Source organism: Wolffia australiana, chromosome 2, assembly GCF_029677425.1.
Source record: "Wolffia australiana isolate 7733 chromosome 2, ASM2967742v1".
In the NCBI taxonomy this organism is placed as follows: Eukaryota; Viridiplantae; Streptophyta; class Magnoliopsida; order Alismatales; family Araceae; genus Wolffia; species Wolffia australiana.
This window is the reverse complement of record NC_135836.1, coordinates 15,239,172-15,258,730: the sequence shown is the minus strand read 5'-3', so window position 1 is coordinate 15,258,730 and position 19,559 is coordinate 15,239,172. Positions and strand designations below refer to the sequence as shown.

Sequence of the window (19,559 nt, the reverse complement as noted above, 5' to 3'; positions counted from 1 at the left end):
GCAGCTCCACGTGACTGGTTTGAAGATCGAAGGAATCACATTTCGATCCGTGCCCAGGTGATTCATTTTAATGGTTTGTTGATGCCATTGCTATTTTGTTCAAGTCTTCTACTGATTGTTTTGAGTTGTTTAGCTAAATCAAGGCATCTAGAACCCAACAGTTGTACCACTCATCTCTCTTATGACTTAGTTATTCCATGGAATGCTCTTTTTTTGGGTGATAGGGTTCCTCTTGTGGCACTAACTTTAGCTATCCTCATCCTCTACTTGTGCCTTTGATTCTTCCCCGCATCATATGAGTCAAGTATGATTCTAAATATTTATGTAAATGATGGTTACAGATCAGAGAACATTATATATAGTTTCTGTTAAATATACATAAGGACTTGAATATTATGTACTCACTTTCATTCATATTTAAGTAATTTGAGTGACATAATGGAAATATTAGAAATAAAACATACAACTGAAATATTAGTAATGATCATTAGTCATTGCGAAAAACAATACATTTCACATTTCTTTTTAAGAAATGTTCATCACACATAAACAAAAATTTACTAACCTACAATTAATGAAACAAAATTAAGCCCGCGATGTCCCAAATAGGTGTCATAGAAAACTTCAAGGGGGACAAGAACCTGCTATTGACAATTGAGGACTCTCCACCAACCTGTTGAGGTCTCACTATTTTATATCTTGTCTTTATGTCGTGGGCATGGGAGAGTGGGTTCCGTATGTAATTATATTATGTATGCTCGTTTCACTCCTACAGAATCTTGCATTTAATAAAACCGTAATATATATAAAATCCCCCTCGATGGCATCAATGGCATGGCTTGATTGGTCTACCAGCACAATCCTTGGGTTAGTTGTACTCGACAATGTGTTCTTCCCAAATAAAAAGTGTTGTACAATTATATCATTAAAATTTAATATTCTTTAACCTAAGAAAACTTATATTTTATGCGCTTTGAATGGTTAGGAGTGAGCGAGATTTTCTCCACAACTTTTGTTTAGATAGGGATCTAATTAGGAGTAAGTAACAAAGAAGAAGATGAGATAATAAAGATGATAAGATGCAATAATAGGTGAATAGCTATATTTTAATCTAAGTTGAGCTAGAAAAATATGATAGAGGTTATAAGGCTACTAAAGATATAAATTTAAGAGTAGTTAGGGCAAGAGATAGGTGAAAATGACTTAGTGATGTTAGATATCAAGTGATACAGATAATAGGAAAAAATAGTCTTTCTATTTTTAAGAGAGGAATATTTTTAGTATCCTTGTTAAGATAGATGTATAGGATAGGTGTCGAGAGTATATTTATAATAAAATAATATGAACAGGAACATAGTTACTTATTTATGGTATTTTCACCTTAAGATGGAAGATAAAATAAGAAAGAAATTCTCAAAATTTGAGATTGACCCAAGGTGTTGAAGGAAATGACTGGATGAAGTTATCTTAGAAAATATGTTTCAAATCTGATTGTAAACTTTCTTGATCCAATGAAAAATGTTTATTAACTACAATTGAAAAATAATAATCATCTAGAATGGAATGGAGCACAAAGATCAGCCTGATTTCATGAAGTGTAGAGAAAGAGTGCTGACCCTCACCCCCTACCATCGGTATGTTTCTCTAATACCTATCTCCATAATGATGCAAATCATATTCTTCATGGAACTTCCCTGGCACTGTCATGATATTTCCAAGCCACCATGGAGTTGACACAACTCCATACTACTTTCCCTCGACCTTAGAAAGAGTCTCATCCTTTAACCCTCTATCAGTCCATATGGTTGGATTATAGAAATAACATTGGGTATGGAAAGAAAAAGATGATGGAAGGACATATCAGCTACTAGATTAAAAAAAATCTGGGTTCTTGATAAGTCTTATAATCCTCTTCTTTGTCTTTCAATTCAATCTTGAGTGTTTCCAAAGCTCCAAAGCATGGGCAAAATGTACATACTCCTAAGGGGTATTTTAATTGAAGATCATTTCTTTTCATTCAAGATAACATCAATAGATTATGAGATCAGTTTTCAATTTCATTCAAAACACATTTTCCTCAATGTTATCGACTTTCTCTCTCCAGATCATTATCCTTACTTTCTCTCATTAGATTTGGACTTGAATTTTTCTCAAATTCTATCTCAATCTGTCATATATCTTCCCAGTATATGATAAAAATATTCACTCGTCTTCACCATCAATTGGAATTTGTGTTTTTCTTGATTAGAGTTTTGAATTGATACTGTTAGAAATTCAAACTCAGCTTATTCCATTATGTAACTAATTTTGGTTTCATCAGAAGCTAGGGTTAAATTTCAGCTCTGAAAATTTTTATCAAAGAACCAAAATCCATAAAATTATCATAAATATTATTAAAAACCCAAAAAAAAAAGTAATTCTGTGTTTCAATTTTCTATAATAGATTCAATCAAGTTATAAATTCACTTTTTTTATAGATAGTTACCTCCCTGTGGATAGAACAATTTCTTATCATATCATTTTTATATTTGGATAAACAGAAAATTATAGATTTTATTGCATAAGCCTAAAAGCTAATAGGACCATTGAATCATGTTAAAAAATATCCAATTGAAGGATCATCATCCAGTGTTCCAACTAAATGTTTAATGATTTTACTATATTTTTAATTTTTATTTCTCTTTAATTTCAAGACAGCATGATAGGGAAAAATGAACTTCCTCTTGAAATACTAACATATTTGGGAGTATCACTATATTGATTTTGATCACATTAAAAAGTACAAAAAAATGATTTCCCTTCATGTTAGATTAACATGTGGTTCTTTTATCATTACAATTTTATTCCATTATGTTAATGAAATTAGAATTCTGTGTGGTTTGACCCTGTACTATACACTTGGTTTTTAGTGTTCACAAAGATTACATAAATTTATGGTGCGAGTACGTTGACATTAACAATGATATATTGTACCCCTAAAATGGAGTTATCACATTAATTGTCTAAAACTCGACCAGAAAATTTTCATCTGATGGAGAAAGAGATCCCATGCCATCCAAGACGTCGCCGAAACCCGCACGATCGTCATCGACAGTCGGCGGTTCGCGCCCAGCCAGATGGGCACGCCAAGGCGCAGGCGAAGGTACACTTGCAATCTTAAGGTTTGGCCATATCCACGCACACAACCCTTCTTTTCTTGTAGAACTTCTATCTTTTCCCATGTTTTATTTGTTGTTCTAAGGGGCCCCCTATGCTTAATGGGCCCCATCTTGTGGACCTCTCTTCAGGGCCCATCACCATCCCTATTTAACGGATGGAGGGGGCACCCTAAGTCCTAAGTCAAAGATAGAGAAAAGTCCACGTTTATTTTTGGAAAGAAAGGATTCACGATCCTGTGAGAGAGGGGAGGAAGAAGGAGAAGAAGGGGAAGAAGGAAGAAGTGGAAGAGGAACGACCGCCGCCATCAGGATGCCATCGCAGCCGACAGGCTCGGGATGCGGACACCACCATCAAACTGCCGCCGCCATCAGGCCGCCATCGCCGCGGGTTTTCCTCCGCAATTGACAGGTTGCCGCCACCACGTGTTTGCTGTCGCAGCCGACAGGTCGCCGCCACCGCGGGTTTTCTGTCATAGCTGACATGTTGCCGCCGCCGCAGGATTGCCGCCACGGTCGACAGGCCACCGCCTTCCGCCGGACGCCCAGTTTTCCACGTCGTCTCTATGAGAACTGTGCGCCGCCGCGCAGCTGCCAGCGGCGCCGCTGCCTTCCACAAACGCCGCCACTAACTCGCCATTCGGGCCGTCTCTACGTGATCAGCGGGCCGGTGGTACTGTCACCTTCTGCCAGATGTCGCCACTGTGCTGCTGCCTTTCGCAGGATGCCGTCATTGCGCAGCTGCCAGCGGTGCAGCTGCCACCTCTGGCGTTGTCGCTGTGCCCCCCCGCGCGCTGCGCGTGCCGTCTCTGCTTCGCCGCTTGTGTCATCACCGTGCCACCTCACCATGCCACTACCCGCGTTGCCGCCACGCCGTCAATCATGCCACCATCAATGCTGCCCGCTGTACCTCGCACCGCCACCACGTCACCGCACGCGTTGCCGTCATCGCCCCACAGCATGCGCTACCGCCGCTGCTCGGTGCGCCTCACCCCCCGTGCCGCCGCCACGCTGCCGCACGCAGCGCCAACACCGCTGTGCCGCCGCTGGCCACCGCTGTGCTGCGGCACGCGCTGCCGTCACCACCACTTGTGCCACTGTTGTCGCTGCCCGTGCTGCCGACTCTGCATAACCTACCCACATCGGGCTATTGCACCGACGAATATTACGACAACCGGACGACGCGACCAGAGAGGTACCTCGCTCCCCTAGCTCGCCGAGTTAATTTATCTTTTGTCGTATATCTTTCAATTGCACTCCATTGCGCTCGGGATAGAATAGGTGAGAGGATAACGGACACGAGAGAATCTACTGAGCGTCTTCCCAGGTACGAGCCGAGCACTTCTGTTAGATGAGAGCACCCACAAACTCAGTCCATCCGGCGTCGTAGAAACCGTTGTCGCTCCGACGAGGGTCAGGAGGTCACCATCACCGTCATTGGTCACCTGCTCCGAAGCCCAGAGCTTGGCGAACCCCACGAGTTGGGGCCTGCATGTACGTCCGCGTAGGAGTCTTCGCATCACATAGTTGATCTCCGTAGGTCCATATCCAATGGATGACATCTTCAATGATGTCCACTATCACCCGGTATCCGAGCATCATCTCGGTACCCTCGTGACGGCGTCACCAATGTCGTCCTGCCTCATCATCACTATTAGATATCCAATAAGAGGTGACTATATTGTAGTTAATTGTACCATTATCATTACCTATCATCAAAACCTTTACCAATTAGTGTTTCACTAGGGCTTGAATACCATCACCATGAGCTCAATTGACATCTCTGAGACTATGGTGATGGAGGAACACCATAGATGGCAATCTCTTTTCACATTTCGAGAAAAATCTAGGGCACTTTTGGAATGAGGGAAAGGAACACGTTTGCTAGACTTTAGTGTTGTGAGCCTGTGACTTTTTGAAACAACTTTTTCTGTCCTATTTTTTTCCCATCTTCCCCTTGAGTTTTTCTTCCATGTCAACAGTGCTGCAACCAGCAAACTAAATAAGCCCATTTGCTATTCCAAAAGTCATGTCCAGACCCAAGAGATTGATTTTCAGACTTATTGTAGTTACCTAAAAAACGATAAAAGTCATACCGGATCCCAAGTAAATCCATTCCATAAATCTGAAATAAAATATGAATTTTGTGTTTACTAGAAGAAAATAACTCACTATTTTTCAATAATAAGAAGAACCGATTTTTAACTTGGTAGATTCAATTAGATTTTTATTTAGGTAAATAAACTACTAATAAATTGAAATTAATTTATATATATTAGATTTTTGTTTTTTTTCTCCTTCTTTCTATCTTCTTCTCCTCCTCTATTCGTTTTCCCTGCTCTACTCTCTTGATGCTTCTATTTTTTCGTCTCTTCTCCCTAGTTCTTATTCTTTTCTCAGCTATTTCTTTTCTTCCCTCTTCTCCACTCCTAATTTCATTTGACTCTTCTCTAAACTTCTTCCTATTTTTTCTTCTCATCTTCTCTCAAATTTTCTTTATTAATGCTCATGCAAAATTTTCATATATTGCTTTTTTTCTATCTTTCTATCTTCTTCTCCTCTCCTCTTACTGTCTCTTGTTCTCTTCTCCACTCATAATTTATTTTGATCTTCTCTTCCCTTCTTCCTCTTTCTTCCTCTCATCTCTTTTAATTTTACTTCTTAGTCTTCAGTTTCCTTATTAATCTTCTTTATTTTTCATATTATCTGCGTACGAAGTTGAAAATTTCTATACCTTCTCTAGAGTTTTAAGCATAGTGCATCAACATGCATTGATGTAATCTAGAGGAACCAATCATTGATAACTAAATTATGCTTCTCATAACTATTAACCCACCTAGAGGTAGTGCCCTACCCCTAGACTACTCCGGGGCAGGAGCCAACTGTCCTCAAGATATCAACACAGGAACATCTCGTGCCGTACAGAGTCACCCTCTTTCCAATAATTCAGTCATCATTAACTACTTCGAACACATTGGTGATGGGTACTATGCATGCTTACTACGCTGTGAGAAGAACCCGCACAATAGGAGAAAAGTGATAAAGCGGCAAGCTGAAAAGAGCACCAACGTATTTTGGAGACATTTCCTGGCTTGTCATCCTACTCAACATGCACAACTAAAGGGCCTGGTGGTGGTCGACAAGGATCAGCCACGTATAACTGAGGCAACACATGACCACCAATAGGGAGAGCCGAGCCGACGAGGGCCTATAAGAGGGCATACGCCTGATGAGACAAAGAATGTCATTACACGATTCATATGTTTGACAGATTCATCATGGAGTATTGTTCAGAATGTCGCATTCAAGGAGCTTTGGCGCTATGCGACACAAATGGAGTTGGACCCCCCAAGCGCAAAGGTCATGAAGTAGTGCATGATCCAAATGCATGGCTGCATGAAGGAAGAGGTGAAGAAGCTATGGGAGAATGTGGACCGAGTGTCCCTCAATGTAGATGCATGGACCGCGGAGAATGGTACCGATCTTCTAGGCATCACTGTTCATTGGGTGCACGAGAAATAGGTGTACCGAGAGTGAGTACTTGCCATCCGAGAGATTGTCAACAAGCATGATGGGGACACCATGGCGTCCATCATTCTCTAGGTCCTAGAAGAATTCTGCCTATGACCAAAGGTCATCATTCAGCATCAACTTACCTTTGTAATTAAACATGTGATTTTATACGTGACCTGTGTTTATGCAGGTTTACGCAGTGACTACTGATAATGCCTCTACGAATAAGAGGATGTTTTTAGTGATTGCGAAGACAATAAAGAGTGTCAACCCCACATTTAGCGCCATAAGGCACATCCCATGTGTTGCACACATTCTGAATATTGTCGTCCAAGCAGCAATCAAAAGCTTTGGCATTCCTTCGGCCCAAGTAGCAGAGCCCGATGAAGGTTATGTGAGTAGGACAACATAATAGTATGACATCGAAGAGACAAGGTGCACGGAGACAATGACAAAGCACGCTGTCTGTTATATTTGGGCGATGTAGTTGCGAATGTGCGGATGCTAGTGCGCAATATTCAGAGCTCTGCTCAACGGAGGGAGGAGTATGCAAATGTATGTGAAGACGACCCTGAAGTTGAAGATTCTAACATGGTCATGTTGGACTGTCCGACCCGTTGGAACAACACTTATGCTATGCTATCCCCTGTAGTGAAGAAATGTGATGTGATTGATGAAGTGTCAAAGAATTTTGGCAGAAAGGAGAAGTCGACGAAGATGTCGAAGGATGAATGGGAGTTGGTGAAAGAATTCTATCGCATCCTTGGGCGGTTCACTGTATCCACAAATCATGTTTTCCGGATAGTGATGTCGGCCATATGTGATGTATTATTTATCATAGACAATCTCATCATGCGCCACATGGAGGAGGTGGTCCAGAAAATTGAAGAAGGCACTTTCTTCACCTGCGTACAACGGTTGAATGAATGAGATCGTTGTAATATGGCGCAAGCATGTAAGGCGATGCAACGCAAGCTAGCGTAGTATGCATAAATCTTGTGGGCGAATGATGCAATCACCGGCGCGACATTAGTGAACCCATTCCACAAAGGGTCCATGATCCGTGAGGGTGTTAGAGAGGATACTATTGCATATGTACGATCTCTGTTACCATGCGACTCGATGAGACATGCAGCGCTAGGCACTTTGAAACTGAGCACCCAAACGGTAGAGAGTTGGACTCTTGGCTACAGAGCACTATGCAAAAAGTCCAAACTTCACCTGCGTCAACATAGACCAATACTAAAGAGTTCAACCAATACTAACAAAGGTCGCGCCTAATGAGGTAGAGCTCACCCCACTATCTTGGTGGGCCAGCACAGGGGCAAACCACTTCCCCTTACTTGCCTCTATTACAGGGGAGCTATTGTCCGTATGTGCAACAAGCGCTCCTGCTGAACGCATGTTCTCTGCGGGCAATGCTATTGTCACATAAAAGAGAGCGCGCTTGTCATTGATAAGCATTGAAAGACTCAAAATTGTGAAGTGTTGGCTGCATGCGAACAAGCGATGGTATAGTGATGTGGAGTTGGATTCAAATGGTGAGGATGCCCAAGATGGGGTAGTTGCATCTGCTCGAGGTACACATCCCTTACATTGACTATCGTATAATGCATATTTTACATAAGCGTCGTGTTTTATTTGTTCTCTTTTGCTATGCAGGTGATGACCAAGTAAGTACAAACTGTTGATGAAGCCATGGGGAATTTCTAAGCCAAAGGGCATATTGATGGCCAAATATTAAAAAGTAGTCAATTTTGTTGCAAAATTTTTGTGTTAAAAATTTTCAAAATTTCCCTAAAAATTTCTACATTTTTTCAAGGTTAAAAATTTCCGATTACCAATTATACATCCTGCAAAAATACTAATATAAATATTTAAAATTTGCACTTAATTCACTACTATGACATTTGCGATATTGTGTGTATTAGGCTTTGCCCAACCGATATCCGTCCGATATCTGGTATCGGACAACCGGTATCCGATATCTGGGAAAAAATGGGACGAGGCTGGATATCGGATATCGGATATTGGTCGATATCCATCTATAAGGGGTTAGACAGATATGGGTGTCGGATATCGGGGGGTGAGGATGAATAGGGTATCAGATACCAGATATCAAAAAACTGATATCCGAATGTCGGAGACGGATACCGGATATCGGTTTTTGATATCCGGATATCGGAACCGGTATCGAATTTTTTTATTCTATATGAATCTCAGTTAATATATAGTGTTTAATATATATTTTTTCTTCCATATGGGATAACAGGATTCAAAGTTATTCTAAACTCTGAATCCCGTTATCCCATATGGAAGATATTAGAAAATTTTCTTTGTATATATTAAATGAGGTCGATAAATCATTAATGTTAAAATAATATCTATATCAATTAACGCTATATTTTAAGAGCATTATATATATAAATTAATTTTTTAATTAATGAATACGCCATCCAATAAATAGAGTGAAAGATTTCTATTTCCTTCCATATGGGATAAAGGGATTTCGAGTTTAACACAAAACCCGAACTTATCCCATATGGAAGAAATTAAAAATCTGTGACAGTATATAAGAAATGAGTTGTATGATAAAGTAGAAAGCTCTCTTGCTACACCCGTGTCCACGTTCTCTGTGTGAAATGAAATATAACTAATAGACAAATTATTTTTATTATAATTCGGTGCGGATATCGGTTTTCGATATCCGCATCCGATATCCGATATCGTCATCTGCCCCGCTGAGACGGAGATAGATGCTGACATCGAGACGAATATCGATATCGGATATCGGCACTGTAGCAACCAATATCTGATATCGATATTCGGTATCCGGATATCGAAAAAATGGATACCGGAAAATGCCTTTCCGGTATCTGATACAGCATCCGTCGCGATACCGGCATCCGGTACCGGTATCGGGACGGGCGAACCCTAGTGTGTATGTATGTATTCAAATCATGTTTAAAAATCAATATAGTGTGGGCATTAATTGCAGAATTTTCAACATTTCCTTAAAAATTTCTAGATTTTTTCAAGATTAAAAATTTCAATTATCGATTGTGGATCCTGCAAAAATACTCTTATAAATATTGAAAACTTGCACTTAATTCACTAATCTGATATTGGGTATATTGTGTGTATGTATGTATTTAAATCATGTTTAAGATCAATATAGTTTGGGCATTAATTGCAGAATTTTCAACATTTCCCTAAAAAATTCTAGATTTTTTCAAGATTAAAAATTTCCAATTATCGATTGTGGATCCTGCAAAAATACTCATATAAATATTTAAAACTTTTACTTAATGCACTAATGTGATATTGGCTATATTGTGTGTATGTATGTATTTAAATCATGTTTAAGATCAATATAGTGTGGGCATTAATTACAGAATTTTCAACATTTACCTAGAAGTTTGTTGATTTATTGGTGGACAAGGAGACATCTTCACTACATACATGATATAAATTTTTAAAAAATAAGGTTTTAGTTTAATTTCTAATTTCAAGGAAAATATTTTAAATATTATTTAGAAATAGGCCCCTTAAAAAATTTTATGTTACACATTGTGTGAGTATGAATCCAAATAAATTATTTATAGGGTCTTAAAGAATAATTTTTTATTTTTGTATAGTTTCCTAGTCATATTTGGAGAATATAGAGTCAGAGGGGCATTTCTCTAAAAATGTCACAAGTAGCATCCGTTTGCGCGCGCAACGTATTACGGGGGTTTATATGAAAAATGGCTGGGCAGAATATAAAATTTAAATAATCTTAGAATTCTTCCAGATGGGAAAAAAATATTCGGATATCGGATATCGATAAACCAATAGCTGGTATCCGAGATCCCCCGTCCCGTCCTTAGCCAAACGATATCCGTCTCCGATATCCGTCCACATCTAAAAGACGAATATCGACGAATATTCAATATCAGACACCGGCCCATTTTTTTTGCGGATATTGAATATTGGTTGTCCGATGTCGGATATCGGACGTATTGGTTGGACAAACAGTATGGATAAGAGACTGCGTTTGACGATCCATGTCTACAACAATGTGTTTCTCTGGACAGCAACAAAAACGTATTGATTCAAGAATGAAAACTGACATGGTATACTAAAAAAACAAACAAAATACATTTACTTTTCAATAATTTCCGACTAGGTTCAAGGAATAAGGTTCACACGGTTTTTTCTAAACCTGTATAAATTGACGTCAAAGTAAGGTCAGCAAATAACTATTTTTATGCTATATCAGGGCCAAAAATAGAATAGAGGAGCAAGCAGCGGCAAATGTTTCTGATTCTTGTCTGCCACAAACCAATCGGTTTTTTCATTTTGATATCTGAACTAGGTCCCACCGACTATATATTGTCATAAAATTCTCTGAATTAGGTGCCACCGGTCTTCACTGAGATAAAAATATCTGAATTAGGTCCCCTCCCACCTCGTCTTTATTGTCATCGAAATGGTAACATTCATCACGCCATAAAAGCACAGAGAGAAGCAAAAGCCTACGCCAGAATTTCCTTTGTCGTCTTCTTCTCCGACAGGTCCGCGGCCACGACAAGGGCCTCCTGCTTCCCGGCCTTGACCTGCTTCTTTGACTTAGCCAACTCGAGGTCACGACTCATCTTCGTCCAATACATTTCCGCAAAGGAGATGGGTTTATCCATAATGGAGTTTTCTCCCTCCCTGACGGCCAGGGGAGGGGGTAGACGACAGCCTCCAGCGCCGGGTTTTGAAACGTCGCGATGGACAGACGGCTGCTGTTGGAGTTGACCACCGCCTGGTGGTCGGGGTTCTTGAACCTTCCGTTGCTGAGGAACTGCACTCCCATAAAGAAATCGTCTCATAACTCTTCCGTTCTTTAGAAGTTTCTGTTTAGAGAGAGAGAGAGAGAGAGAGAGAGAGAGAGAGAGAGAGAGAGAGAGAGAGAGAGAGAGAGAGAGAGAGAGAGAGAGAGAGAGAGAGAGAGAGAGAGAGAGAGAGAGAGAGAGAGAGAGAGAGAGAGAGAGAGAGAGAGAGAGAGAGAGAGAGAGGGCCATTTCGACTTGACCATATACGATACTCACATGGCCGTGGTCGCCGAGGTTGACGACAAAGGCGCCCTCGACGGGCTGGACGGTAATCCAGGTCTGGCCGCCGTCCTTGGTCGCCTGGAGCCCGCCGACCTGGTCCTGAAGCAGTAGCGTGATGGTGCCGGGGTCCGTGTGGCGCTTCAGACCCAGCGTGAGGTCCGGCTGAGGGCACTTTGGATAATAATTAACGACCATCTTCTGATCCATGTCGACGCACGCCTTGGTGAGCGCCTCCGTCTCCAGACCCATGGCCTCCGATAGAAGCCCCAGCAGCCTGCACGCCAGCTCCATGAGCTTATCGCTGTAGGCCTCCGCCACGGCCCGCCACCCCTCCGGCTTGTCTGGCCACCTCGAGTAGTCTCGGGACGCTTTAGGGTAGGAGAAGAAGGTCACGATCTCCCTCCAGTCCTGCACCACCTGGAAGGTCACCAATTGACGCGGGGTCGACTCCATGGTCGACCACCTGGAAGATGCCCCACTCCTCGCACGCTTGCGCTATCTGGCGTCGCAGCTCAGCTCTCCGTGAGGGCTCGTGGCCATCCACTCCCTCCTCGTTGATGCCAGCGAGAGATATTACGGGAATGGCATTACTGAACTGGTCGTAGGGCACCTTCGGACGTTCGTCCTCGTCGCGAACGAAGCTTTCTCTCAGCGTCTTCTCCTCTGCGAGAGTAAGAAGGATAGGTGACTTAACGTGCGCCATGACTGGACTAGTGCCTCAAGTCTGGAGCAGAAGTGGAGCGAAAGCTGATAAATAGGAATGGGCTGGTTGGTTTGAGCTACGGTTTACAACGACGGTAGACAGTAGGGTCGGCGGGCAAGGGCTAATTCATTTACCTTTCGGTCATCACGCTGGCCCGGTTGTTGCGGCTGATCCTCGACCGCGTTTCTTCAGACTGATGACTCCCAAAACCACATAACATCTACTTGCGAGAATTTCATAGACGAATTAGCTTTGACAGGTAGGTATACTGAACGGCGGAGCCTTTCGAGATTGGTATCCCGTCAATCGCGCTGCGTCTTCCGCAGTCGAATTGCGGTCGGAGCCAAGGACGCATTGTCGTAAACGTACATTTATTTCTTCTGCGGACTCTCGGGTATGGTGGATATTCAGAATCTGTGAACGCATGAAGCCGACGGGACGAAGGACGGGACGATTTTTCGTCCGGCGACAGAAAAATCGTCCCGTCCAGTAATGCCGGGACAGTTTCTCGTCCCATCCCGGCACAAAATCGTCCCGCCCTTCGTCCCGAACGAAAAAATATATTCGAGAAAAATGATAAATCGCCCTGCAGCCCGCATTTGGAGCCCTAAATCTCCAATCCCCACTCTCCACTCTCGACTCTCCAGTCTCCAGTCTCCACTCTCGACTCTCCAGTCTCCAGTCTCCCGCGCCCAGCAGATTTAGGGCATCCGCTGGTAGCCTATAACTCTGAAGGAAGGAGGAAGCACCCCGGAGGCTGAACTCGGGAACGATCACCTGTTGTCTTATTCTGAAACATGAAGTCTCCTAGCAGGAGCTGAGCGCTCTTACGCCGCTTCTTTGACGTCAGGGTATGTTCTCATCTATTTCTCTTTCAATGGCTTTATTATAATGTTGTTGTGTTGCATCCCATTTTTCTTAGCTTGATTGATGCCATTTCTTTGCGCCATTAAGTGCATTTGTGTTGTGAACTCGTGATCACCGCCTGTGTGCTGTCCGTAACGCCTTTCTGTTGTGTAACACCTTGGTTTTCCAGAAGCCGTGCTCACGATTGGGAAATCCATTTTTCACCTGCGTTGGCCAGAAAAATTTGGTCTGGAAATCTAAGAACGGTTGTGTAATACACTCGTTTTCCATTTTGTAGACCCCTATTTCCTTAATAGCTAATTCATTATTCGAGGGGATGGTTGTGCATAATGGGGGCTTTCTTACATGCCAATGGTGAGGTATTGCTTAATTGCTGACTCGCAGAATAAAAGATTTCTTGATTTCTCCAATTCAATTTCCTTGTAAGGTTCTAGGGAATACCCATTATCCACTGAGTCTATCTCCCTTCTAAATCCATTGAATCCATGTTCCGACTTTATCTCCTTTCAAACTCCATTAAATCTATCTCCGGACCAGTTTTCTTCCACAACCTACTTAATCCGTCTCCTATTCCTCACCATACAATTACTACCGCCATGACCAGGATACAGCTGCGCCCATGGAAATCGAATTTTATTTCCCCTCATATGTGCTCCATTAAGGAGTCATCCTCAATACGCATGCGTCATTACGAATTTTAGCCGTTGTTTATGCTTGACGTTTTTGTACACACCAATTTATAGTCTCCTTAACATCCAGCTATGAGATTGTTTATAATAAGCATCGTCACTTAGCTGAGAAAAATAACAGCTTCTCTTCTATGGTCATCAGCTCCGCCCCACTATCTTCGCTGCAGATGAAAGTGTCTGTGATCTTGTCCATAACCACTCTTTTTTCCCCTTGTCCATATTTGATCCCAGCAGAACAGATTTCCTTTAGAGGATAATAAAAAAATCGGGAAGTTGAAGAGTATTTTAAACTTCATTTAAATATCCTAAATCTGATTTTTACAACCCCAAATCCGCATAGTCTAGAGATCTTCTTATCCTTACTCCTCCTTTGGATAAGATTTAAGTGTGCTGTTTAAAAATCCTTTTCCAATATTGGTCTGCTCAGGTAGATATATCTTATGCGGAGATCAGTCGTAGGGGTAGAGGAGTATTTAATCCTTGCGAGACGAAATTACTCTATTCTCACTAATTCCCAAGTCTAGTATATACTACGGAGATCTTTTTTTAATCCCGATAAAATCTTGAAATGAATGCTCTGTAGTATTTGTGATGGATTTCTCTATCTTCAACAATCTATCTTGTGTCTCCTCCTCCATCGCATCCCTCCCTTTCTTCATCATTCTAGCTTCTCTCACCTATGTCTACATCTCCCTCTTCTCTCTAGTTTGACCCATCCTGTCCTCAACTTCCTCCGTAGAAAGCCCCCCTGGAAGTTCTCAGCCGCTCCAACACTTCCTCCAAACGGAAGGCTCCACTGCTCGTCAGATTCACCAAAACTAGTCAGTTTTACTCCAAAAATTCACCCAATGGAAGACTCTCATGCTCATCAGATTCACCAAAACTGGTCAGTTTTACTCCAACGATTCATTTGATGGAATCGTTACTAGAAGGCATCGAGTCTCGTCACATGGTTTACGGCCGATGTTTTAACACTTGCTCCCCATTTGTGGGACGAGTATTTTCCAGGTACAAGGGAGTCGCGGGCTAGACCGACAACTATGCCTTGTTCATCATTAAAAACCCAGCACCACGCCGAGTCATGCGAGGATACCCTGCATCGTAGTCGATGCGTTCCGCATCGTAGTGTTCATCTGCTCCTCCAACGCCTGGCCTATCATCACCCAAATGAAGACGTCATCGACATTTCCTCAGATTCAGACTCCGACACCCCGAACCCTTCCTCGAATCCACTACTGGCGGAAATTTTCCTTCCGTCCCCAACAGTCCTGCTTCCACATGGCACGCCCCGGCAGCACACCCTTATCATTGAAAGTTCACACCGCCTTTTCTCCCGTCTACGTCCCTTCCTTTTTGGGGTTCCGGATCCCCCCCAAAAGGTACCAGAAAATTGTTTCACACATGCAGCTTTTTGGGAAGCCCATAACTTTTCGCAGGAGATGATTGCGGTTGTCCAAGTTATGGTAACCCAGCCTTTTCGCGACGACCACGTCAGCACCGGTGCACATACAACTACAGTCCCCTTGGCGGATGGCGGTGGCAATGGGTAGCTAGTCGAGTAACGACCATGCCATGTTCAAAATCAAGCTTAGTTGGTTAAAACTTTTAAGACTACTCTTTCTTTAAATATATCCAGTAACGTGGAAGAACACAGTTGTTGAAGTGAAAGTGTTTTCCTATGTCTAGCATTCTCCTCTCGTTATCTAGCATTCTCTCTTCTCTCTATCTTTATCTTTAGCATTTTAAATGAAGTTACCTATTGGGATAACGTTTTAAATGAAGTTTCTTTTAAAAAGAAATACCTATTGAGATAACGATATAACGATTATTTTTTACTGATGTTTTTACTCCCTTACTGCGTTTGATCGATAGCAACGGTATGAAATTTTTACGCATATTATTCGACTTTATGGATTGCGAATTTTGTTTTTGCTTACGGAATTCCAGGGATTTTTGTAAATGTTCATTATGCAACCATGGTAATGGAAAATTTATTTATGTATGAGGAAAATATCTCCAATATTTTATGTGATTGCAATTTTTTACTGAATTTCGTGGTCGACCGAATGTACTAGTTACTGTAAGTCACACGTACTTTATAAATGATTGCGTTATTAATTGCCTAGGTAGAGTAATGGAAGCCACTTCTGCTACTACCCCAAAATCGACGGCTAAGGCTATGCCGTCGATGTCCGCAGATTGCATCGCAATCGAGGTTGATGATAACCTATCAACTCGTAGCGGCAAACGTAATCGGTCAAAAGTTTTAGATCATTTTGTTGAAATTGCCCCGAGCGAGTATCAGTGCACGCTATGTCAAGAAGAGAACCCCATCCGTAAGGCCGTCATCAAGAGGAATAAAGACAAGAGCACAAATGTATTTTGGCGACATCTAGAGAAGGTGCACCACAGAGTTCACGACAAAATTAATGGACGTAAGCTGAAGTAGAGAACCATTCTACACTATGAATTACTCTCACATAAGTTATACTTACGCGGCATCACCATGGAGCAGACAAAAGAAGAGTTCGTTAGGTTCATTTGCGACAACGATCTTCCTTGGCGTCTTGTAAAGAAGAAGTCATTCCGAAGGCTGTGGTTCTATGGGACACAGGTGGTGGGCGACATCCCTAGTCCATATGCGGTCAAGGCGACGGCCGAAAGGATGTATGCTGATGTCCAAGGGAAGCTGGTGGAGATGTTTGCAGAGGTCTCCAGCGTATCACTTACCGTGGATGCTTGGACATCCCAAAACAACATCGCCCTTTTAGCAATCACTGCCCACTAGATCGACAACAACTGGAAGCTATGTGAGCTTCTTCTAGGACTGCGACAGATCAAGGGATCACATAGCGGCTCGAACTTAGCGACGATCGTCGTGGAAGTTGCATATAATTACGCCATTGAGTCGAAGATATGTGCCATCACCACGGACAATGCGTCCAACAACATAACAATGATTGCTTCCATTGTGGATCAGTTGAAGATAATAAACCCCCAATTCACCATGGACCAACATGTAGCATGCTTTGCTCATGTCCCGAACCTAGTCGTCCAGGCCGGGTTCAGAGTCATTCGCAATCAAGAACCCCATAAAACTAATTTACTACGTGTCCGAGATCTTCGCCCAGTAACACCGTCGGACACGGAAGACTTGACTGATTCACATGTTGAGGAAGATATTGCGGCACTAGTTGCACCTTTGGGGGAAGCCGTTTCACGCGTGAGAGCCATTGTGAATGCCATTCAATGATCCACGCAGCGTATGGAAAAATATGTTGACATGTGCAAGATGTTTGATTTGCCGGATTTGAACAAGATAAAGATCGACTGCCCAACGCGTTGGAACTCAACCTTCATGATGTTAGAGCGTGCTCTTGGTAAGAAAGATGTCCTGGACCACATGGCTATGCGGTTCCTTTCGATGCCCACCAGAGATTATGGCCTGTGTTAGGAGGACTAGGAGTTGATAGATGAATACCGGGGCATCCTTGGGCCACTATGCCAAGGAACTGACTTTGTGTGCTCGGCGAAGAAATTGCCAATAACTGAAGTAACGTCTTTAGTGTCGGAGCTCACGACGCACCTTGAGCATGCCATGGACAATGCAGGGGCAACATTGGATGTTGATCGCCAGAATGCCCTACGGTCAGCGTGTGGTGCTATGCATAGCAAATTGATGCAGTATGCAATGGTACTTTGGGGCAATAATACCGTCGCTACAATCGCAACATTAGATCCGTTTTCAAAATTAGATGTGGTTCATCCTTCGTGTAGAGAGAGTGTGCTTTCCTATCTTGGTAGTCTATTGGAGTCTACGGTTACGATGAAAGTAGATGAAAGCGACTCAGAGCGGGTAATGTTGTCGCTAAGTCAGCGTCCAAAGCAATATTCATCCAAGCGGCAATATACGCATCCGTGTACTCGTCAACGGCCACGTTCAATGCTGAGGCAAGAGCTAGATACGTATATCAACATCCCATGGAGTGAGGAGGAAGACAACCCCCTAGGTTGGTGGAAGGATGTTGGGATGCGGTACTTGCCAAATCTGACAGTAATTGCTAGCCAATTCCTCGCCATGAGTCTGACCAGTGCACCGGTGGAGCGACTTTTTTCAGTCGGCCGAGGCATCACAATGTATCGAAGATCACGGCTTGATGCGGAGAGTATTGAGATGTTGATGATGCTTCGTGCTTGGTTCCGTCATGTAGAGCGGGACTCTGACGACTCCGATGATGACTCCGACGATGATGACAGCTCGGCCGATGGTGGGTTATGCTCTATCGTTTTCCTTGTTTTCAGAAACATGTTTCTCTTTTATTGACTCTCTACGTTTCATGTTACAGAGTAACGGGAGAGACAATATGATTGCGCTGTGTCATTCACTCACGACACATATCGTCATTGTAAGTACACTCTGTCTATAAATTAATATTTCAATCTCTCTCTCTCTACCAATTACTATTTCAATTTTGATTAAAAACAAATACTAAGTTAAATTTGTCTTAGATTTACCCTGCGAATTTTGACGTAGACATGTTCTGATTATTCTTGAGCACATGCGGTGTACAGCAGTCGAACGTGGTGTTTAATTTTTCCTTAACAATTAGTTGAGATATGTTGATTTGTCTTACTGCTCAAAGTTGATATTCTTCGGCGTTACTCCATGACATGTGCATTTTCGTTGAGATATTCCAGCATGAATTTATCGCTCAAAGGAATTACACACTTTTCAATGCAACAGTGCTCACTGTCACACCCACCAATATGCTTCCCCCCGATGAACACACTCCAAACCGTTGAGATATATTTTGGTTCAGAATTATTGTGTCATATACTTCATTTCTTACTAAACAGTCAATTATAGCTCATAATTATCATTCCATGTACTTTCAGGAAGTGGCTGGCCTTTTGGTCGTGGGAGGCGGCTATGGTGTGGGAACGGTGCAGTTTCGGTGCTTACCAGTCTTCTGCGTCGTATTATACGTCCACTTCCTTCGTACTGAAAATACTATAAATACTTTTTGAACATTTAAGTTACTGTCTACAACTTTTTTGACTTGGACAAAGTAAAGGTTTGCCATTTTTATTTTTATTTACATGCTCAGATCGAGTGATTAAAGGGAAGGAACAATATAAAAAATAATTAGGGAACCGCCATTTTAGGTATTGGTTATCTATATTATTTGACTTAAGTAATCAAAATTGAAACCATGAACATAATATTTTAATAGGTCGAGAATAATAAGTTATAGTGCAATTTCTTAGATTTATCAACAATACTATAATTAATTTTAACGTATATATAATTAAAAATTCAAAATTTAACCCATACACATAATAATTTAACCCAGATCTATAATTAATGTTCATTTAGTAAATTACCCAAATTAGTTCAATTCAATATAATGGAACTGAACTCAATTCTAATAATAATTAGTCTGCTGTATCACGAAGTTTAGTTTAAATCATAAACCTTATATTTCGTAGGGGATTAAATAATTGTTTTTCATTTTTTTGCGTCCAAATTTGACTGTCAACCATCCAA

General features: G+C 42.0%; 1 long non-coding RNA gene and 1 pseudogene across 2 annotated transcripts; one reads left to right on the top strand and one right to left on the bottom strand.

Annotated features, from left to right (window-relative positions):
* Positions 1–11,096: 11,096 nt before the first annotated feature.
* LOC144715402 (naringenin,2-oxoglutarate 3-dioxygenase-like) lies at positions 11,097–12,570 on the bottom strand (annotated as a pseudogene). Its single transcript, XR_013584627.1, has 2 exons — positions 11,747–12,570; positions 11,097–11,499 (listed from the first exon to the last, which is right to left on the bottom strand). The product of XR_013584627.1 is annotated as a naringenin,2-oxoglutarate 3-dioxygenase-like (transcript).
* Positions 12,571–17,917: 5,347 nt separating this feature from the next.
* Positions 17,918–19,025, top strand: LOC144715391 (uncharacterized). The gene is made up of 3 exons (XR_013584624.1): positions 17,918–18,279; positions 18,358–18,417; positions 18,908–19,025. It is a non-coding gene; the product is annotated as an uncharacterized LOC144715391 (long non-coding RNA).
* The last annotated feature ends 534 nt before the right edge of the window (positions 19,026–19,559 follow it).